This window comes from Dermochelys coriacea, chromosome 5 (genome assembly GCF_009764565.3).
Source record: "Dermochelys coriacea isolate rDerCor1 chromosome 5, rDerCor1.pri.v4, whole genome shotgun sequence".
Taxonomy (NCBI): Eukaryota; Metazoa; Chordata; order Testudines; family Dermochelyidae; genus Dermochelys; species Dermochelys coriacea.
In genome coordinates this window covers 82,590,715-82,614,517 of record NC_050072.1, presented here as the reverse complement: position 1 = coordinate 82,614,517, position 23,803 = coordinate 82,590,715, and the positions used below count along the sequence as shown (strand labels likewise).

General features: G+C 39.6%; 1 protein-coding gene across 1 annotated transcript in view; it reads left to right on the top strand.

The window, feature by feature from the left end:
* The window catches only part of FBN2 (fibrillin 2), a 247,169-nt gene that overhangs the window by 24,078 nt on the left and 199,288 nt on the right, over positions 1-23,803 (top strand). The window lies entirely within an intron of this gene.

Sequence of the window (23,803 nt, the reverse complement as noted above, 5' to 3'; positions counted from 1 at the left end):
TCTATTGGAGATGGGGAGGAAGCTAAAACCTGGTCAAAATAAACCAAAACTTTCAGACTGTAGTCCAGCAACCTATGTGTAGACAGGAAATCCCCCTCCAGTGTGAGCCTCAAAAAGGATGTTTGAGATGGAGCAGATTGGCGGGAGTCCTTTTGGGAAGAGGTACTGGAAGAGCCAAATGTATTGGTCTTTTTGCTCCCTGGAGAGAACTGTATGCTCAGGCTGTCTCTTTGTGTGACTTGTCTGGAATTGAGAGAAGTCAATGCAGGGCCAGATTACTTGACTTCCTGGCTTTTCTGAATTTTAAATGTAATTGGTTATTTGATCCAGATTTTTATTCCATAAGTTTAGCAGCTGTAAATGACAGGAATATCACTGAAAACCTGAAAGTTCAGTGCTATCAGAAATGTAAAAAGAGTCTGCTGGAACACACAAAGCATGCTATTAATAGGATTCCTGCTGCAATTGCTATAGCTCTTGTTAGTCTATGCATACTTTCAATAAAACGAGAATACTGCAGGTCAAGTAATGTGTTAAGAAAAATGGTTATTTAAAAATGTTTATTTAGCTTCTCATGTGAGTCTTTTTGTGTAGTGGATTTTTGAAACATCTGATCCCCTTGTCAGGATTAGCTGGACAGTTTAAGTTAGCCAATGGAATTTAATAATACCAAAGCAGCTTGAAGGATGAAAAGCTAAACAGATCAAGAAACAAAGACTAGTGGATGTAGTACATGCAAAGAGATGAATAGAGCCCTTCACAGATTCAAAATTTGTATCTGCGTTCAATCTGAGATCTGCAAATACGCTCTGTGGATATAAAATGGATATCTGCAGATTTGCCAGACTCTAGAGATGAGAGATGAAATACCCTGTTATACAGCAATGAGCTATTAAAATAGGAAGAAACTGAGGTCTAGAATCAGACTGAATAGAATGAAAGCAGGCAAGATAAAGAATAAGGAGCTAGATGAAGTAGGAACCGACATCGAGAGAGAAGGTCTTGACAAGTCCTTTGGCAAATGAAGGTTTCAGCATTTAAAGCCATTTCATGATCAACTTTCAAAACATGAAGGATTGAATAGGGTAATATTAACCATCAGCACATTTTAGAAAGTTGTAGTGAAGTATTGGGTGAAAACAGAGAAACTGCTAACTCTTTGAGGTGTTAAAAGAAGAGTGGCAATAACTTCAGATAAGAAATTGCAGAAGAAAGTAGAACAAGGGATAAACAGGACTAGTGCTTATTAGATTTTTTTTTTTAATGGACAGTGACAAACCAGTATGAAGTAAGAATGCTGCACAGGAAATATTCTTGGAAAAGCATCTTCTTAACTAGCAATTGAATGGCCCAAAATAGTGGGTATTTTTTTCTAGAGACATCTTGATGGTTTAAGAGGGAAAATATGCAGGTTGTTGTTGAATGTCCTTCAGACAAGTAAACTAAAATGAGGAAGCTTGAATGTGTGTGTGTGTGTAGTATGTTAAAGAACAAAGGGGGTATAACAATGCTTTTGCCAAACACATGAGACCACTTAATATAAAAAATTCTGGATATTTGTTTTACAGACTTAGCAGATTTACTTGTAAATTCTCAAAAAATATATTCTGGACCTGGAGAGCAAGTGCTGCAGTTTGCAGGACGATATGCTGTATTTTCCAATACATAACACAGAAGCTGAATCCCTTCTTTAAGTGCAGAGTTCATCCCAGTAGTAATTATGGAGCCATGATTGGAGTCCATAACGAAAGAGAGAAATTCACACAGTAAAAAGTGCTTTGTTAGCCAGTGCTCATGAGTTTAATTCACAGCAAACTTGATATTATATAAGAAAATCAAGTTTAAAGGACTGTTTAGGGGCTGAACTGCTAACTTTGTTAGCCTGGTGGTCATGAACATTCAGTTTCTTTACCTCAAATATAGTAGGCATCCAGTAGGAATTGTAAAGCTACAGCCAACTGTTAAGAAGTTTGTGTACCAGCTAGTCAACTTGTCATACTTCTAAAACACACATTAATTTATTTTTACTTTCTAATATTAATATTTGTATTACAATAGTGCCAAAAGACCCTGACCAAGTTGGGGCACCATTATTGTAGGGCTGCACATATACACAGTAAGAGACTGTCCCTGCCCTGAAGAGCTTACAATCTTAATAGACATGACAGATACAGCAAGTATTGTTATCCTCACTTTACAGGTGGAGAACCAAGGCACACTGAGATTTAGTGACTTGCCCAAGACCGCGCCCCCCCCCCCCCGCTCCCTCCCTCCAAAGTTTGCGACACAGCTGGGAATTGACCCTGCACTTCTGAGTCCCATTCTAGTGCTTTAAACACAAGCCACCCTTCTTCATACAAAATGCCTGTCTGATTCTATTGCATAAGTACAGCAATGGAATAGTTGCTTGACAATGTATTGTAAACATAATGGTGCTTTTAAAATTCTAGTTTGGCATTGATGCTAAATATAAAAGTGTTGCTGTTATGCACAGATTTCCTATGCGTACAGGTTAATACTGTATCATGGTTGTGTTGGGACATCTTTCTTGAGTCACAGAAATGTATGGCTAGAACAGACATTGAGATCATCTAGTCCATCCCCCTCTCTGAGGCAGGACCAAGTAAACCTAGACAAATTCCAGTCAGGGATGGTCTAAGCTGTTCTTAAAAACTTCCACATCCAGGGATTCCACAGTCTCCCAGTCCATAGGTAACCTGTTCCAGTGCTCAATTATCCTTATAGTAAGAAAACTTTTCCTAATATCTAACTTAAATCTCCCTTGTTGCAAACTCAGATGATTACTTCTTGTCCTACCCTCAGTGGACATGGAGAACAATTGTGCACAATCCTTTTTATAACCTTTTACATATTTGAAGACTTATGTCCTCTCTCTGTCTTCTCTTCTCTGAACTAAACATGCCCAATTCTTTCAAACTTTCCTCAAAGGTTATGTTTTTTTAAATCTCATAATTTTCGTTCTCTTCTGAGCTTCTTCCAATTTGTTCACATTTTTCTTAAAATATGGTGGACACACTACTCCAGCTGAGGCGTCACCAGTTCTGACTAGAGTGGAACAATTATCTCTTGTGTCTTACATACCACCCTCCTATTCGTACATCTCATAATGACATACATTTGAAGACACAGAATCCTAGATCTGGAGGAGACCTCGAGAGGTCATCTAGTCCAGTCCCCTGCACTCAAGGCAGGACTAAGTATTATCTAGACCATCACTGACAGGTGTTTGTTCAACCTGGTCTTAAAAATCCCCAATGATGGAGATTCTGTAACCTCGCTAGGCAATTTATTCTGGTGCCTAATGAACCTGACAGGAAGTTTTTCCTAATGTCCAACTTAAACCACCCTTGCTGCAATTTAAGCCCGTTGCTTCTTGTCCTATCCTCAGAGGTTAAGAAGAACAATTTTTCTCCCTCCTCCTTGTAATAATCTTTTATGTACAGTAACTCCTCGCTAATGTTGTAATTATGTTCCTAAAAATGCAACTTTAAGCGAAATGATGTTAAGCGAATCCAATTTCCCTGTAAAAATTTATGTAAATGGGGGGCGGGGGTAGGTTCCAGGGAAATTTTTTTCACCAGACAAAAGACGTGTGTGTGCGCACGCGCACTCACACACACACACTTTAAAAAGCTATTTAATACTGTACACAGCAATGATGATTGTGAAGCTTGGTTGAGATGGTGAAGTCAGAGGATGGGATATTTCCCAAGGAATTCCTTACTTCTAAATGATTAACTATCGCTCAGCTGAGCCCTTAAGGGTTAACCAGTTGTTAATGTAGTCTCACATTCTACAAAGCAGCACGAATGGAGGGAGGGGAGACAGCATGGCAGACAGAATCACACACCGCGTGCGTGCGAGAGAGAGAGAGATGCTCATTGCCCCTTTAACTACATTGCCTTTTTGAGGAGATCAGCAAGTTGACAGTAGCTGCTGCCAGCAAGCTCCCTCCATCCTGAGTCCTGTCATGTGTCCCCCCTTCTCTATGGAGATGGGGTAAGCTGGGGGGAGGGGGACACCTTGACATTAGCCCCCATCCTTCCCCCCGCACAGCAAGCAGGAGGCTCCCGGGAGCGGCTCCAAGGCAGAGGGCAGGAGCAGCACATGGTAGTGGGGGGAGGGACAGCTGAACTGCTGGTAATTGATAGCCTGCTGGGCGGCTGCCACACAGGAAACTTAGGGGAGCGGGGAGCTGCCGATCCACCCTGGTTCCGAGCCCCCACCAGCTAGCTCCAACAGGCTGCTCTTTCTGCAAGCAGTGGACAAGCAGGCAGCTGCCAAACAACGTTATAAGGGAGCATTGTGCACCTTTAAACAAGCATGTTCCCTAATTAATCAGCAACATAACAATGTTAACCGGGACAACTTCAAGTGAGTTTCTGTACTTGAAAACTGTTACGTCCCCTCTGTCTTCTCTGTTCCAGACTAAACAAACCCAATCTTTTCAATCTCCCCTCATAGTCATGTTTTCTAGACCTTTAATAATTTTTGTTGCTCTTCAGTGGATTTTGTCCCGTTTGTCCACATCTTTCCTGAAATGCGGCCAGAACTGGACACAATACTCCCAGGTGAGGCCTAATCAGCACAGAGTAGAGCGGAAGAATTGCTTCTCGTGTCTTGCTTACAATACTCCTGCTAATACATCCCAGAATGATGATGATTTTTTTTTTTTTGCAGCATTACACTGTTGACTCATATTTAGCTTGTGATCCACTCTGACCCCCAGATCCCTTTCTGCAGTACTCCTTCCTGGGCAGTCATTTCCCGTGCATTAGATAACTTCTGAAGTGTATTCTATTTGACCCTATTCTTGAGATGTGAATGTCTTTCGTATCATTTGCTCAACAACTATTTTTAGCGTGCTAGCTCAAACAGAGTTAGAGTGAGTGTCTATCCATGCTGGAAATCATACCTCCCAGCTGCAGTTTAGATATACCCTTGGGGTTTGATTTTTTTTCCTGGGTATTGAGTACCCTAATTCCAACTGATGTCAAGGCAAACAGCAAGTGCCCAGTACTGCTGAAAGTCAGACCAAGTATCTCAAAATATCTCAAACTGAGCACCCAAAAATGGAATCGCCCAGAATAAGTGACCACTTCTAAAAATTTTGGCCTTCCTGTTTGTTTGTTCTTTCAGGTTTACTGGCATCTGGGTTAGTACATTAGGACATTAAAAGATGCATGATTAAGCCCTACATTCCGAGCTTGTAAGATCTTTCTTCAGACTACTTCCCAAAACGATGATGGATAGACTTGTACACTGTCACTTTAGGTGCAGTTAACTTAGAGTGGCTGTTGTTGTGCATCTATGTTGTTATGAGGCAAAAGCAGCAGTTTCACCATTAGCACAATTAGAGTGGGGTCAAAGTAATTCTATCAGTACTATCAGTATCACTATCTATCAGTATCAGTGGATACTTCATAGTCAGCGGATTTATAAAAAACCTTTCCCTGTGATCATAATTTAACTTCACAGTTTAATGCATGAAAATTTTTCCCATGTGTTCATAGCTTTATGTTTATGCAAGTCTTCATTTCATTTTCAAGTGTGGTATGGTAATATTACATGTACTATACAAGTGGATGATGACAAAAGCATTCATCACTCTAGTCAGTGGATGAATAAATATATCCACTACACTTAGAGTTGAGGCAGGATAAAAGATTTGGTAATCAGTAGCTTACTATAGCCTTGCAATGAACACGGGTGAATGCCTTTTTCTCTTCTTAGGAAACAGGTGGTTAATGTCTGTTAGGACAAGTAGCATATTTGAACAGATAACAGTAACTACATAAAAAGAAGAGGAGTACTTGTGGCACCTTAGAGATCCCACCATCAACCTCAGCCTGGACCAGTCCACACAATAGATCCACTTCCTGGATACTACGGTGCTAATAAGCGATGGTCACATAAACACCACCCTATACCGGAAACCTCTGACCGCTATTCCTACCTACATGCCTCCAGCTTTCACCCAGATCACACCACATGATCCATTGTCTACAGCCAAGCTCTACGATACAACCGCATTTGCTCAAACTCCCTCAGACAGAGAAACACCTACAAGATCTCTATTATGCATTCTTACAACTACAGTACCCACCTGCTGAAGTGAAGAAACAGATGGACTGAGCCAGAAGAGTACCCAGAAGTCCTACTACAGGACAGGCCCAACAAAGAAAATAACAGAATGCCACTAGCCATCACCTTCAGCCCCCAACTAAAACCTCTCCAACGCATCATCAAGGATTTACAACCTATCCTGAAGGATGACCCATCACTCCTACAGATCTTGGGAGACAGGCCAGTCCTTGCTTACAGACAGTCCCTCAACCTGAAGCAAATACCAGCAACCACACACCACACAACAGAACCACTAACCTATCCTTGCAACAAAGCCCGTTGCCAACTCTGTCCACATATCTATTCAGGGGACACCATCATAGGGCCTAATCCCATCAGCCACACCATCAGAGGCTCGTTCACCTGCGCATCTACCAATGTGATATATGCCATCATGTGCCAGCAATGCCCCTCTGCCATGTACATTGGTTAAACTGGAGAGTCTCTATGTAAAAGAATAAATGGACACAAATAAGACGTCAAGAATTATAACATTCAAAAACCAGTTGGAGAACACTTCAGTCTCTTCGGTCACTCGATCACAGACCTGAGGGTGGCTATCCTTCAACAAAAAAACTTCAAAAACAGACTCCAACGAGAGACTGCTGAATTGGAATTAATTTGCAAACTGGCTACAATTAACTTAGGCTTGAATAGAGACTGGGAATGGATGGGTCATTACACAAAGTGAAACTATTTCCCCATGTTATTTCCCCCACCTCACCCCCCACTGTTTCTCAGACATTCTTGTTAACTGCTGGAAATGGCCCACCCTGATTATCACTACAAAAGGTTTTCTTCCTCCCTCCCCCCCCGCTGGTAATAGCTCATCTTAAGTGATCACTCTCCTTACAGTGTGTATGATAAAACCCATCGTGTCGTGTTCTCTGTATATATAAATCTCCCCACTGTATTTTCCACTGAATGTATCCAATGAAGTGAGCTGTAGCTCACGAAAGCTTATGCTCAAATAGATTTGTTAGTCTCTAAGGTGCCACAAGTACTCCTTTTCTTTTGCGAATATAGACTAACACGGCTGCTACTCTGAAACCTGTCTTGAAGTAATTATCATCATATACAGGGTTTACAGTTTGGATCAATAGCTCTCGGCACCTCTACAATACAAATTGTTCCAGCACCCCTGCATCAAGGAAATCTGAGTCAGAAAACCAGGAAGCTTAGTCTACAGATTAGTCCTCAGAGAAGTCTTGCTGCTCTCTCTCTTTTTTAGACAGGCTACAATTCTCAGGCCTCTGGGAACCACTGCCTTCCAGGCCTACACGAAACATCTTCCCTTTGTTAGGAAGGCTGTCACCCTGAATCCTGCTTCCTCCTTTCCATTCTTCTATTCCCTCCATGATTAATCCTTTATGTGGGTTGGGCAGGATTGTCTCTGCTTCCATCCCCATACAGTGTTTGCAGCATCTACTCTAGTTTAGGGATGAGTAATTCCATTCCTTGGTTCACTTTGCATTACTGAGTCGTGTTCCATGGGTTGTTCACTGCTTACCAGAACTTGGCCTTATAGTCATATTTTTGGGGATCACATCGATTTACAGCTTTGATCTAAAATGCTACTTTCAATAGCCAGTATATGAAACTGCCTCTGCTCTTTCCGTAATGTTCTAAATCTAAGTTGCCCTGCCATATCTAATAAGACTTTGAGAGAGTATTTAATCTGTTCCATTTTTTCATACCTTGCAACATAAAATCTAGAAGAAAATTAAAATGAGATCTTTGTTAATTTTATGACCTAATTTCAACCTATTAGTAAGGTAAGCGGTAGATAATACTTCAATACATATTTTAAAACATTTATAACAACTGTCACATCATATATCTATATCTCATATAGCAGTGCATTGCCCAAAAAGTTGAGTGCTTCTAAGTATTTGCCTAATTCCATTTTAATCTGGAATATCTACAGTAAATGGAAAGTTAAGAAAGGCCTCCCAATGTAACTAAAAACATCTGATGATAATAAAATATAACAATGGAAGAGACATTTTCCAGTATAAAAATTCTACCATTTGAAACTTGAAAATGTTTTCTTTTCTGAGAAACAACTTCTTTCTGAACTTTGGCAGACTGAAAGTCTGAAGATTAGTATCCCAAACAGGAAAAAAAATGCTGTTAAAACTTATACTGTACAGGTATTTCTTATTGACTGCTGTATGAGAAAAATACTACATTTTAAAGCACTTATTGTAAGAAAAAGTTCAAGCTCCATTTCAGAACTAGAATAAGTTATACAAATTTATTTACTTGTCCTTTAATTCTTTAACTTCCTTGAACATTTGTAAAGCAGTAATTTATGTTCATCCTTTTTTTTATAGTACCCGTGTGATGATCAGCCTCTTTATTTTTCTTATTGTAAGAACATATCCTGCTATGCAACTTTGTAGCGCTCTGGTGATGTAAAGCTCCATAATGCCTCCATAGTCTGCCATTGGAAGATTCTCCTATTGGAAGTGTCTTGGCATGGCTTAGATCTGCTTTAGTTACTCCCATGCTACTACACATCCCACTTCCCAACTAGGGATTGGGTCTGGAATGGAGGAAACAGTATAGCTATGGCATTCCTGTGTGCTGGCAATACCCAACTGCTGGATCCTTATGACAAGTGGCTTTCACCAGTCATTGGCCTGATCCCAGCTAACCCTAGGATCAGGGGTAATGCAAAGCGCCCTCTTGGTTTCTTGCGCTCTGATGCCAAATGCAGTTCAGACATAGCCCAGGATTGGAGCCACACTGTTACATATATTTGCCTAAATGATAGTTCAATTCATGTCTATTTGCATAAACTGAATTGATGTGGACAGTCTACATTCAGTAAGCATTCTTACATTCTATAGTAAAATAAAGACCATTGAAAACTAGAGATCTTCTTATTAGTCACATGATTGAGCAAATATAATTTAAATTTACTGGTCAAACAGCCCTTTTTAAATTAATTATTTGAGCTTTGTAGTTTTTAAACTAAAAGGTGAAACTGCTCTACTCATGTAAATAACAGTTCAAGAGCGATCAACTCATTAAAACCAGCAGAGTATTTGGTCCACAAGAGTTTATTCTCCAAATCAAGCTTCTCTTTATTCATGTATATTTTTACAAGTCTGTCTCGTATACCCACTCCCAGCCAGTTATGTGGGGGTAATTTTCTCATAATCTAAAGTAAGTATATTTGCCCATAATTATAATAAGCTGAATCATTACACCATGAGCACAATATCTTTAGAGCTACATAGAGATTTGCATAAAATATGTGCGAAAACTGTTATAGTATTTGTTATAAAACATTTCTATACTGCCATAAATTCCCAGGGTGCTTTAAAAACACAAATAACCCATGTTTCCTGCCCCAAACTGCTTACATTTTGAAAAAGAAGACAAATACAAGAAAAGACATAGAAGGACATGTCAGGGGAGGAGAAGAATGAGAAAACTGAGAACAGAAGCTTGGACACAATCTATCTTTATTTAAGTCCTATGGAAAGATTCCTACTCACTTCAGTGGAGTTGGATCAGGCCTCCTGTGAAATACTAATGGGGGAAGGGAGAAGGAGCATTTGGATATGGGATGTATTGTTTCACCTTTGTATTGGCTTATAATGGAACTTAATACCTCTATAGAAATACTGATACACCGATATGAAGCTTTAAACATGTTTAGGCTGCTATTCTACTAAATTACTATTCTAACTGAATGAGTAATTCCATGCTTGTCAGCAGTGCCCGATTCTATTACAAAGTTGTAAAGTGGAAGTGGCAAAAGTATAGCCAACAGCATTATGAACTGTGAGTGTGCGCGTGTCTTGTGGCGTGTTTGAGTCTGAGTGAAGAGTCACTTTATGCTCTCTAGTCTTTGCTTTACAGTTATTTTCAATATCAGTAAATAGAGGACTTTGGACTATCATTGGAAAAATCCAAGATAATTGTAAAGCTCAAATTGCCTTTTAGCAGAAGGGGGTTTCTGAGGAAAAGTGACTCCAAAGAATTCAAACAAAGTAATGTATTAGTAGTGCGCTGATTGGAATTTCAAATTATATACCAAAGACTAACTTTTACTTAATCTGACCAAAATCCCAGTGAAGCTACTGGGAGTTTTGCTTTAGTAGAAAATGCAGATTTAGGGCCACTGTTTGGATTTAAACACTTGTCTGTATTTTTGCAACCCAAATGTTGTAGCATTGCGCTGGCACATGAGAACCAGAAAGGAAAACTGACAAGTACAACATAGAAAGTGAAAACGATTAGTTTGTTTTTGTTGTTGAAGTTTGGAGAAAAAAAAGTGTGAAAAGTGAATCGAGTATAATGACGAACAATTACATTGAATTTTAAAATGTCTTTCAGTTTTCATAATTTTGTCAGTGAGCAGTAACCTGTTTGTCTCTTTAGTTTATTATTTTAACTGCACCTCACTTTAAATTGAAGTTTAATCAGGGCATTAAAAGTTTTTTTTTAAATTTGGTCCATTTTAAATTCTTGAATTTAAGAATGTCTTTTCCTTTACCACTGGTTAGAAAGATATCATTACTTTTTAGAAAGCCTTTAGAAAGCTATCATTAATAACTAACATTCTGTAGAGAAGAACTGTCCAGATGTCTGTCTTAGCATGTAGTGAGCTGTCACCTATGGGGTAAAAGCAGATCAGTAACATATTGTTCTGAAGCTTGGAAAAGACTGCGTTTTAGACGGAAATCTGATTTCCTCCACTTCAGAGTAATAGGTTAGGGTATTGCAAAGGTAACATGTTAGCTCTTCATAGACCCAATTTGGTGAATTCAGAATTGTCTCCTTTTACCTTCTGTCCTACTTCCTGGTGATTATCAATAGTAGTCCTAAAGTCCCACTGAAGACTTTTCAGGAGCCTAATTGATGCACACTGGAAGATCCTGTTGCAGCATTGAAGCCAATGGTTGCAAAATGAGGAAAATGTCCTTATTCCTGTCAGCAGAAAGGGTGTTGTGAATAAAAAAACACTGACTGCTGTTTCTAGTGAACTATCCACTGAAACCAAAAGAATGTCAGGATAACCCAGGTATTGTAGGCATCTTGGAGAATGTTCCTCTTCTAGCTGGACATGAGATTTTGACAGCTGTAAAATAGTTAAGTCCCTCTGTTTTTTAAAAAAAAATTTTCGCATGAAGTTAATGACTGAGTGCAGCTGCAGGACTGTGTTTAGAGGGTTTCTAGTTTGTTTTTGTTTTTTAAAACATTGTATATTTTCTCTAGTTTGAGCAGGTCTTGCTATTGAAATAATTTTTTTTTTGTTTTTCAAAAAATGTGGGTGAATGTTGAAGGAATTCTCACATTGGTCAGAGCCAGGTTCTATAGTGTGAAGTTGGTCTGTATAAGACATGCCAATTCACCTAAGTCCTAACCCACAACACTCCTGATATTTTAGTGTAGTGCCTTACTTGAATAGAGGCTCCCAGTCATGCCTATCAGTGCCAAACCGTATGCTGAATGATATGGCCAAATAGGGACTCGGATGTAAACTCAAACTCAGTTTTCACTTTTGACCTAGCAAGGATTTGAATGTAGGTCACCAGTGGTAAAAAAAAAAAAAAAAAAAAAAACCAAACAACTTTGAATCACTGGTCCACCTAGCAGGAAAATTTGAATGAACTACATACAGTTGCTTTTGTGTTTTGCAGCTACGGGGGGGGGGGGGGGGGGGGAATGCAGATTCAAAGTAATTGTCCTGACTGCCGCTTTACATCTGAATAATTGAAAAATGTCCCAATGTGAATCTCTAGGTTCAGAGGTTCTACGAATAATAAGTATTGGGGTGTTCACTTAGTGGTACTGATTCTGAACACTCTTACTCAAATGTGTAGTCTTTAATTAAATAAGTAGCTATGTTGTCTTCAGTGGGACTACTGGCATGAATAAAGATTTGGAGGGGATTTCTAGATTCTATCTTCAGTATTCCAGGTGCTCATTCTTGTACAGTCCTTAAAGTTCCGCCTTGCCTACTGGCGATTTCCAATCTTGGAGGGTGAATTCCACTGAATAGCATTGAGTTCCTATAAAAACCAACACTCTCCCTGCAGAATAGGTGGAATTTTAAGTCTTCAAGACTAAATACATGGTCCAAAGGAAAGATTCCCACCCCCACTCCCCAGGGGCATAGCTAAGGCATTGCCCTGTTCACTATTTGGAATATCAAGTAATTCAAAGTTATAATGAACATTGGTCTGATTGTGCAGGGGCTGTGTTTTGCTAAGCAGTATCTTATTTTCTTAGTGGCAAATCTTGGCTTGTGAACCAAGCCTGAGTTAGAGGTTTTTGTGCGGGGTAGGAAGGTTCAGCAAGGGTAGGGGAATGGAGGAATCCATTGCCATGGTGTAGCAGCATGGCAGCTGTTGTTGCACAAATAGGGTTACAGTGGATGACGTTGCTGCTATCTCCCACCCTTCAATGTGATTTGGTTGGCAATCTGGCAGATCTTATCAAGGAGCTTTACAGACTTTTTAGCAGAAATTTATCAGAATACATTGGTGGAATGTTTGCTTTCCAATATGTAGAAAAGAAATGGTGACAAAGGATAAAGCTTACCATGAAAAAAATATAGCCTGGGTCTATATTATCTCTCCTGTTGAGACCTCCATAGTGGTGATCCCCATTAAAGGAAGGTCTGCAGCAGGTGCAGCCAGGTAGATTCCTTGGTGGTGGTGTACTTTTCCTGCCATGGATATCTGGGGACCATTGGGAGCCAGGACCAGTGCAGAGGCACAGATTCTTTGCAAATGGCCTTGGCCTTCCTCTGATCTCCTGGTATCCTCAGGATTAGGAGCATACCTCACAGACTGTTCTGCGGGCAGGGAGACCTCACTCCCCAGACAGAATGTGGGTTTTGTTATATATTATGTGCATTGCAGTAGCACCTGGGAGTCCCATTGTAGGCCAGAACCTCAGAGTGCTAGGCATAGTACAAGCACAGAACAAAAACAACAACAACTATCCCTGCCCCAAAGAGTTTACAATCTGAGTTTAAGACTAGAGATAATAGGTGGATACAGACAGAGACATGAGGGAGCCCAAGGAAACAATTACACAGTATTGGTCAGCATGATAGGCAGTGGACCCGACACATCAAATCCTTAACCTTAGAATAATATGTAGGAACTGCGGTATAGGGGAACTTCGCAGAGATTTTCTTCTTATTTCATACTCCCCTATGGGCTCTAGTGTGTGTGCATGTGTGTCACGTATGCGGGGTGTGTTGTTGGTAATCAATCCCTAAGCTTGTTTTAGCACACATTTTCTTGTGTGTTAGCTTATGAATTCAGTGTTCACTCAGTGTATCTTGATTATAATGCAAGACTTAATTCAGACACACACAGTATATAGGAGCAATTATAAAATGATAGCAGGAGTTGGATGAAGGATGTAAACTTAAAAAAAAATTAAAGTTCTTGCTGGAGCCAGGATTGAGAGAACATTCTTTTCCAAGGATAGAGACTTTGATTCCAAGCATGAAGCACTTTAGCGCTCATTTTATGATTCTGCAGTTCCATACATCAAAAGTTTCTTCATAGCAGTTATTTCTTCCCTTTATTTCATCATTCATGATTTTTAGTTGGGCTCAAGAGCAAATATTTTTTTACATTTCTCTGATTTTTTTTTATATCTTCACGTTTAGAAAGAGTTACATATATTTTAAATGTAAGTTTTATATGTAGATATTTGGAAGTTTGTATTTTTGTTCAAAAACTAAGCCAAGCTCAGACTACTAAACACAACAAAATTTTATTTTTTCTTGACACTGTGCCAAAATATTCCTCGTGTTTAGGAATTAATTTTTTTAATTAAAAAGAATGAGCTTTCTGATCTGCAGATGATATTTTGAAAATTGTAATATCCTTCATCTGTTTAAAGCTGACGTAATATCAATTATGCTAAAATGGATGTGCAAACCCTGGAATGTTATTTTTGGAAAACAGTTACCTTCTTAGTTCCAGCAAAAGGAAAATGAGAATGTGCTTCGAATGAACCTGACAGGGTGGTAGAAACTGGAATTCTGCTAAAATCTATAAAGCCCACATATATTGCTGCATTAAATATGTTTTTTCTTTAAATTAAAGTTCTCTTCCCGTTTTAATTGCAGTACATGTGTTAAATTGCCTAATCAATCACAGACATCCATTTGTGTGATGGAAAGTATTGCACCACAAAAAACAGTCAAACAGTCATGTGGGATTGCTAGACTGGTAGTAAATTTAAGCTGGAGAATGAAAGTTGTCAGCTGCATGGAGGAGTTTATGCCTTTGAAATAGATTTGTTCTATATTTTAAAATGTTTCAGTTGATTTAGCCTTTTTAGATATCAAAGTTTTATACTGATCTGTAATAACTTTTGTTTCAAATAATATTTTACAGAACTCAAGTGATTTTTCTGGACTTAGCTGAGTTTTTCAATGTGCAGAATGTTTGTTTAAAATGCTTTGTATTAATAATGGTCTTTTATCTGTATCACAAAGTTAACTGCATTGAATGTTTAAATTAAGAGTTTAGCATGTAGAATTGCTGAAAATCAGCAAACCTTAAAAAAAGAGACCTAATATTCAAGTTTTGGTTTATATAAAGTTCTTAGTCTAAATAGTTGTACTGCTCAGAGCCTTTTTTTTCCTCAAGAGAAATTAATAGTCCTGCCAAGTTCCTTTTTTCCTAGAGACTAGCTCTTATTTTCAGCCAACAATCTTTTCTCCCCAATTTGTTGGATGTCACCTTTTGGGGAGGGGGAGGGACTTTATTTATATGAGGCCTAAACCAGTACAATCCATCAAACTTCTTGTTCTAAATCTTTGAAACCTCCCTGATGGCACCTCCTCAATGTTTGCAGCTCAGTCTTACTGCAAAAAAACCCCAAAACCACAAAACACACCTTTCCATATTAGAGTAATTAAAATATCAAAGGAAAAATAATTTTAGATAATCTTTAGTAAAACAAACCTTGTTCCTTTCTAATATTTAAACTTGTTTTTGCAAACTGCAGTTTGTGATCTGCAGATAGTGAACTAAAGGTGTACATGAAAGAGAATATTTGCATATGCATAAGTTTCAGATTCATTGTCTAACCTTAGTTACAAATGTATACATCAACCCCTTCTCTCTTGCTCAGATGAAAAATTAAGCAAGGCCAGGCCCAGTTTCCTCAACTTCTAATATGAACATAAAAATTCTGGTTAAGTTGTCGACCATCCCCAAATCCATGAGAGAGTCCCAAATTCTGGTGGTACATTCCTTGGCCTGCTGACCTTGCTTGCCCTGCAGTTGAGGTGTGAATTTATTTCTTATGTTGTGATGTTATGACATTTCAGGATGACTGAGCACAGTGTTGTTCAACACATATCACAATGGGGTTAAATTAACTGACCGGCAAAGAGACCATGCAAGTCCCTGTGTACTGCAAAATCCCTTCTATATTCCTGAGCAGGTGTTTCTGTTTGCAGGCAGCTGTGAACAGAAACCTCTGCCCCCTTGACTTCTGTGGGGCTAGTTTACACACTGGCTCCATACATGAACATAGGGAGGAGTGTTGGGGCAGGTTGAGGAATGAGAGCTACTGCATCCCATGTAGGGTTTACTGTAGGGCAGCAACTGCTACTTTAGCACGTAATAACAGCCAGGTAGGGTCTGCATTCCACAGCCTCTTCACTGTATTTTCTCTTCCCAAGCATGGATTTCATCCTTCCACTCTGCCAATATGGATTTAACTACCAACACAGTGCCTGGTAGTACCTGGACTCTGTGAGGGGAGTGAATTTCACCCAGTGTGATTACTTGTCCTGTGAAATAAAATTAAGTGCGAGCCCTAATGGTGAGCCTGGTGTAGTGCTCTGCCACCCAGTCCCATCTAATTTCTGGATGCTCCAAGCATCTGTTGGTTATCTAATGGCACTAATGTGTCATAAGAAATAAATAAGAAAGTGATTGATTGTTTAATGAGAGAGAAAGTTAGAGAATCTGCAGTGAGTCCCTCAGTAATCATCTCTAGCACAGATACACAGTTTACCAGGGTTCTCACAAGCGTAGGCCCTAAACCCTAATTCACTTCACATGGTTTGGATCTCTGTGCCCTAAGGGGCCCTGTTAGCATCAATGATCTGTGTCGATGCTGGGATCTGCCAAAGAAGGGTCAGTTGCAGGGTTTGGACCTATATGGGAACAGCTTTTTATTAAAATAGTGTCAGCACATCCCTGCTGAGAAGAGGGCTCCATGCTTAGGTTCTCCCCAAATAACTTCTAATGTAGACTTCGTAAGTCTGTGGGGTGTCATTTATTTACTCTTTCACCTGCTCTTTCTTTCCTCCATCTTGCTGAGGCAAGCAGACATTTCTTTGTGGCTATTCAGGAGGAACTGATCATAATTGCTGGACAACAGCAATTAAACTGGGGAACTCATTGCCAGAAGAGGTGTCATTGCAACCAAGAGCTTAACAAAATTCAAAAAGGATTTGATATTGATATGGATATCAAAATATCCAGAGTTGTCATAATTACAACAAATTTTGAAAGGCATATTAAACCTTGTGCTTAAGCCAATCTCTTCCTATTAGAGACCATGATGAGACCTAATGAGGGGGACACATCAGCCTACTGCGGGGTTCTGTATCTTCCTCTGCTGCATCTGGTACTGGCCACTGTCGAAGACAGGATACTGGACTGGATGGACCGCAGGTCTTATCCAGTACAGCAATTCCTATGTTCCCCACCATTAGAACAGACTTGTGTCAGGCAGGTTTATTTAAACCATACATAGCACAGAATTGATTTTTAAAAATCAAATAAAATTCTAAGAAAAATATTCATACGTCTGTGTATATAGAGACTAATTGGGTATGTCTATACAACAAAGAAAAACCCACAGCTGGCCTGTATCAGCCTGCTCAGGCTGTGGGGGTGTTCCATTGCTGTGTGGACTTCAGAGCTCAGAGTGTAGCCTGGGCTCTAGCCCAGAAGTCTATACAGCAATGAAAGAGCCCGCGAGCTCAAGTCGGCTAGCATGGGCCAGCTGTGGGTGTCTAGTTGCTGTATAGACATGCCCATTGAGTTAATGCAGAATGCACATAAAGAACAGTAATGCTGTTGGTAATTTCAAAACAGATTTATAAGTACGGTATGCTATTTCCATTTTCTCCATTCCTGTGCTTTCTATGCCAAGAAAAGCTCTTTTCTGTAATGATTAAAATTATAAATAAAATGTAAATTTAAAAACAAGTTTTGTCAGTCTTCAAGTCACAATACATACTGAACTCAGACAGTTTTCTGAGACAAAGAAAACCATGAATAATATACATGCCAGAAGTAAATCACCTTCTCTCACTAGGGCATTTAGACTTTAAGTAGCAAATAATTTATAGCATATGTTCCATCAGCGCTCTCTGGCAGAATTGTTCCAGTAGCAATACTGAAAACGGAACAAATGAAGAAACACCTAACAATAAGACATGAAAACCCACATGGAAAATCTGATTAATGGTTTTGTAGACTTTTAGGGCCAAAAGGGACCATGATGATGATTTAGTCTGACCTCCTGCATAACATGGGCCATAAAACCTCACCCAATAATTTCTGCATCAAGCCCATAACTTTGGTTGAGCTATAGCACATTTTAGAAAGAGACCCAGCCCTGATTTAAAAACTTCCCGTGATGGATAATCCATTGCCTCCCTCAGTGTGTTATTCCAATGTTTTATTACCATAATTTAAACATTTGTGCTTTGTTTTTAGTTGGAATTTTATCTACCTTCAGCTTTCCACTGTTGGATCTTGTTTATGACTTTGTTAAATTAAAGAGCCATCTATTAGAAATCTCATCCTTATGTAGACTCTTGTAGTCCATGATCAGGTCATCTCTTGACCTCCTTTAGGATAAATTAAGTAGATTGAGTTTCTATAGCCTCTCACTATAAGGCATGTTTTCCAGACTTTATATCCTTCTTGTAGCTCTTGTCTGAACATTTTTCAACATCTGTTTTGAAGTGTGGGCACCAGACTTGAATGCAGTATTCAAAGGCAATACTGCCTTCCTTCTCCTATCTGATATTCCCCTGACTATGTACCTAAAGATGGCATTCCCCGACTTAGCCCCAGAATTGCACTGAGTGCACATACTCAGTTGATTATCTACTATTAGCTCCAAGTCCTTTTCAGTGTCACTGCAATTTTAGAATGAAGTTAATTCTTTTACATGTAATTAGTAGTCTAATTAGAATCCAGTCAGACCTGACAGCCACTGGGGGTCGTATAGATGCTAGCATAATATCTAATGCTTGTGCCCTAGTATCCAGTGATATGGCATAACAGTTGCTTCTTGCCAATAGAGAACTCTGGTTACTACAACTTGAGTCCCATAGTGATTTGGGTTGTCTCCTCCACGTTTCTCAATACATTACTCCCCAATGCCCCCCCCCATCCTCTCACCCAGTATGTGCACCCAGTCTCTCTCAGTGTTCTGGTCATAATCCCTATCTCCTTCCCCAAACTCCTCCATGGGAATGAACCCGCCTTAGCTGTAATGTTTGAGCAGTGTAGAGTAGGTGAGAGGATTTACATACCAAACCTTTAGGTCTTTTAGGAGAGAAGAGGGCTCCTAATTTACTTGAATAAGCCATGAGTTTAGCAAAATTAAATATTAGTCTGCTAGTGTTTGTGGGGGCCCACAGCAGCCCAACATTGTCCTGAGGAGAACAGAGTTTTACATAGTAAAGCTTGTAACTATACTTCTGTCCATATTATAGTTGGTCCACATTATCCAATGTGTCCTCTTTAAAAAGTTTACTTTAGGGCACTAAAGTGACATACATACCAGACAGCACCAGCCCCTAACCATACTAATCTGTATAGGAGTGCTACGAGTTATGACAGTAAGATTTAGCAGACCTGATGAGAACTAGCTTTCAAAATTTGAGACATCTAATAAATTGTCACTTCAGTGCACTAGAGATGGCATTCACCCGGATGCAGAGGGCCAGGGCAAGACCATCCAAACCACTTAAATTTTGCAGAGGGAATCTGCACACCGAGTAGCCACACAGGGATGCTTGTATGCTCCACTGCAGGTCATGGAAATTGTTTCAATGTCAGCCCTGAATAGGCTGGTGCAGGTGGTTACTTTATGGGCAATTCAGAGATGGAACAGGGGATGGGCTTTATATCTATGTTTCTATAGATGCAGGGACTCAAATACCTTGTACAACTGGTGCAGAAGGGCTGCAGCCAGTATTCCAACCTATTAAAGCAGCAGTTTTCAAACCATGGGTTGGGACCCCAAAGTGGATCATGACCTCATTTTAATGGGGTTGCCAGGACTGGCATTAAACTTGCTGGGGCCTGGAGCCCCCTTCAGCCCCGGGTGGAGGAGCTTAGGTTACGGCCCCCCCACCCCCGCACTAGGGGCTGAAGCCCTTTGGCTCTGCCCACCCCTCACCCCTACTTGAGGCACTAGGCTTGAGTGGGCTCAGGCTTCAGTCCCCCCTGTTGGGATCCTGTAGTAAGTATTGTTTGTTTTCAGAAGGGGGTTTCAGTGCAATGAAGATTGAGAACCTTGGCTGTAAAGTAATTAGCAGCTGTGGGGACTTATGCAGCAGCCACTTTAGGTTTCTTACCTCCACAAACCAAAAATCCAGATGCTCAGGCTTAAGTTAGGTGGAAGGAATTTTACCCTATATTTGATATGAACTGTTTCCATTGTGCAATGGTAACCCACTGCTCAGTGCGTTATATATTCTCAGTTTAGTGACTTGTCCAGAGAGGATGAGAGTCTACTGTATCTACAAGAATTATTCATTTATCTTGAATGATAGATATTCATGCTGTTAATGTTCCAGTTCCCAGATTCTGTCTTTGCTGATGAGCCAGCATGGCGCTTGTTACACAGGAATTAATCTTTTAGCAGCAATGACCCTTAAAATACTTCTGTACCTCTGGTATGATGTCGGAGCGTCTCTTGTTTGATATCAATGACGACAATACTTTGCATGTAATACAACCCCATTCTGTTTTCACCTCATCACAGAGTGCTTGTATCTTTGGGCACTCCCATAGTCTGTGATTCAGTTTAATTATGTAAACCATATTTTTCCACGTAAGGTGGCTCAGATATTCCTTTTAATTATTTTCCACCCATGCCCTTTTAAGACAACTTTTCAGCTCCATGTGTTTCTGAGTTCTCATTGTTCTGAAGTCTCAAAAGGATTTAACCAGATCACTCCCTGTCATGACCAGACCTCATGCAGAGCAATGCTTAGGCTGCTGACAGTCAGAACACAGGCACACATTAACTCAGCTTTTGATGCAGACATGAGTACCCATTTAGGAGTAGGCTATACCTCTTTCCTCAAACTTGGGGACTACTGCACTGGAGGAGGTGAGAGGGTAAAGTGGGTTCTAGCTGGGGTATCTCTCCCTCCAACATCCCTTGCATCCAGAACTGTTCCAGTACAGGCCCCCATTACTCTGGAGGCACTTGGATCGTTGGGTCTTGGGGGAAGACCTCAGAGAGGAGCCAGTCTGAGACTCCAGCCAGTAGCAACAAGATCAGCCAAAGCAGAGACCTCTGGACAGTCAGAGAACTCTTTGCAATTTTGACTGTACTTTCTGTGCCCTGTGCTGGTTGGCTGTTTGCTCCAACTCTCTACCACCTTCTTCACAGTCAATTAACCCATAGCTTCGCTCTATACCTGCCCCTCTTACCCTCTAGACTCTGCCCAGCCCTCCTTCCTTTCCCTGTTTTTTCCATTTAACTTATCCCCTCCTAGGTTAAGCCAAGCCATAACAAAAACCAGAACTGCCATGATATTTGCTGCCATCACAGAGTGCACACTCCTTCCCCCACCCTGCATGTGTCTTCTCTGTTTAGATTGTTAGCTCTTTAGAACAGGGACCATTTACTACTCTGTTTGTACAGTGCCTAGCACAAGGAGGCCTTGCTCCTGTGGCCCTTAGGCACTATCATTATAAACAGGATTAATAATAATTTCCCCTCATTTAAAAAATAATAAATGCAATTCTGGTAGTCATTTTGTATATAGCAGTATTTACAATTGGATGTTAGAATGGAAGTCTGCTCATTGAAGTAATAGTACTAAAACTTCTTGCTGTGTATAAGAAGAATATTGCCTTCACATGCTAAGGAGACTATATTTTATTATAGCTCATACTCAGTAATTAATTACAATAACTTGTTAAAGAGCATATTATTTTCCACTGGTGAAATCCTGGCTCCATTGAAGTTAATGGCAAAACTTCCATTGACTTTAATGGGGCCAGGATTTCACCCCATATCTTTACATTCTTATTTTTGGAACAGTTCTTTTTTTCTTCTGATAGCATTTGTATTTTCTCAAAGTAACCTGATCGACAATGATTTGAAAGCTGAAAGCAATGTACCATGTGATATTCCCCTCAAGCTGCATGACACCTGCACAAACTTTCATGAAGTGTGTGCACAATGGTAACACATGATCGAGCTCTTTCCTAATCCTTAGCCTTTAATTAAAATTCAGGCAAGATTCACAATGAATTCATGGTACTGAAATCCCTGATGGGATTTATGGAATTTGTCCATTTTTCATATATTAGTCATTCGTGTATGAGTGTATTGTGTGACAAGGTCACTGTCTTCTATTATCAATCATCGAGATATATAACTTCTGTACATTTTAAAAATATGCAACAGTCATTGGTTTGACAGGGAAGAACTTTGGCCCTCAGTAAAACTGAAACTGTTGTGGAGCTGATTCCTCCAAAATACTGAGTTTGAGGGCAGACTAGGACCTTTTTAATGTCTAGTACTTCCTTTAGATAATGTAGGTATTGTAGCAAAAAAAAAAATTTTTTTTTGCTCTGTGTATTTGAGTATTGAAGAGAAGGCAGGGGAAGCACAAAAGTCTTAATATTTCAGTATAGTTATTCACTTGAGACGATCTAGGAGGATGGAAATCCTCTACCCTCAGACTTTTTTTTTTCTTAACCCCTTTATATCATAATTTAGGGCCTGATTCTGCAAAGACTTATGCACACATTTAACTTTATGCACTGTGAATACATGCAGTGAAGTGAATGGGGCTAATCACAATATAAACCATATGGGCCTGATCCTTGGTGCAAAGGAAATGTAAAGTCATCTTAAATGGGCAGCTGAGAATCTCTATTATGGGGGAATCCTGGGCTGGCATAATCAGCTGGCACCCTCTTTCAGCAGCATAGCCTAAGGGATGTGCCACAGGAGGAGTGTGTATGGACAAATTATCGTTGCTTTCTGTTGATCTGGAATGGCTCCTAGAGGATTGTTGTAAATAAACATAAATTTGAACAGTCCTGAAGTGTCTCTGATTTACATTGAGTGCTACAAGGATAAGGGGAACACAAGAGTGGCTCTGAGCCACATTTCCTCCACTCCTCAGTCCTGCTCTCAGCATAGCGGATTTGTGTCTGTGCTTTTATTTGTTAAATGTAAGGTACAAAGAAGATCAGTAGTAATCTAAAATCTCAAAATGAAATGTGCCGTGGCTTTATTTTTAGAAAAATCCAAAATAATACTGTATAGATATTATGAAAAAATATCCCTATTGTCCATTGCTGTATGAAAGAGGAATATGCTAGTTGCTAAATTATACATCTGGTTGTGATAGATCATATAAATATTGAATTCTAATCCATAAATCACAACTTGTGAAGACAAGGTTATGCAAATCATTACAAACAAGTGGGATTTAAAATGAGGGGGTTACGCTTTCTTTACTAAATGTTGTAATTCACCAACTTGACATCTGTAATTGCATATTTGCAAATGCTTGTTTTTTTCCAGTAGTTCATCAGCATAGCATGTACAAGTTCCATTTTCCTTATCACTTCTGTATGAAAATAAATGATAAACTAGATTGCATTCTGTGAGAAGCATGCAGTTAAGTCACTAGTTTGTATTAAGCATTTTAAATGGAATGCTAACTGTGTGACTGTTTTTTGCATGGCCTCATTTGATCTGAAGTGAGCCCATTGGTACCAGTGATTTGGATTTTCCTCTTGTAAATTGTAATTAATTTGCTCAGCAACTGGAAATCCCAATACCAGATCTCCCAGGAGTTAAATTTTTTTTTATTTTTAGCTTTTCATATATTACAGTACTAATTTTATAGCTGATTTTCATTTGATCTAAAAGCTCAGTTTTGGGGGATGAAAGAAAAGAAGTACTTGTGGCACCTTAGAGACTAACATTTATTTGAGCATAAGCTTTCGTGAGCTACAGCTCACTTCATCGGATGCATTCAGTGGAAAATACAGTGGGGAGATGATTTATATACACAGAGAACATGAAACAATGGGTATTATCATACACACTGTAAGGAGAGTGATCACTTAAGATGAGCTATTACCAGCAGGAGGGGGAAGTTGGGGAGGAAGAAAACCTTTTGTAGTGATAATCAAGGTGGGCCATTTCCAGCAGTTGACAAGAACGTCTGAGGAACTGGGGAGGGGGGAAATAACATGGGAAAATAGTTTCATTTTGTGTAATGACCCATCCACTCCCAGTCTCTATTGAAGCCTAAGTTAATTATATCCAGTTTGCAAATTAATTTCAATTCAGCAGTCTCTCATTGGAGTCTGTTTTTGAAGTTTTTTTTGTTGAAGAATAGCCACTCTTA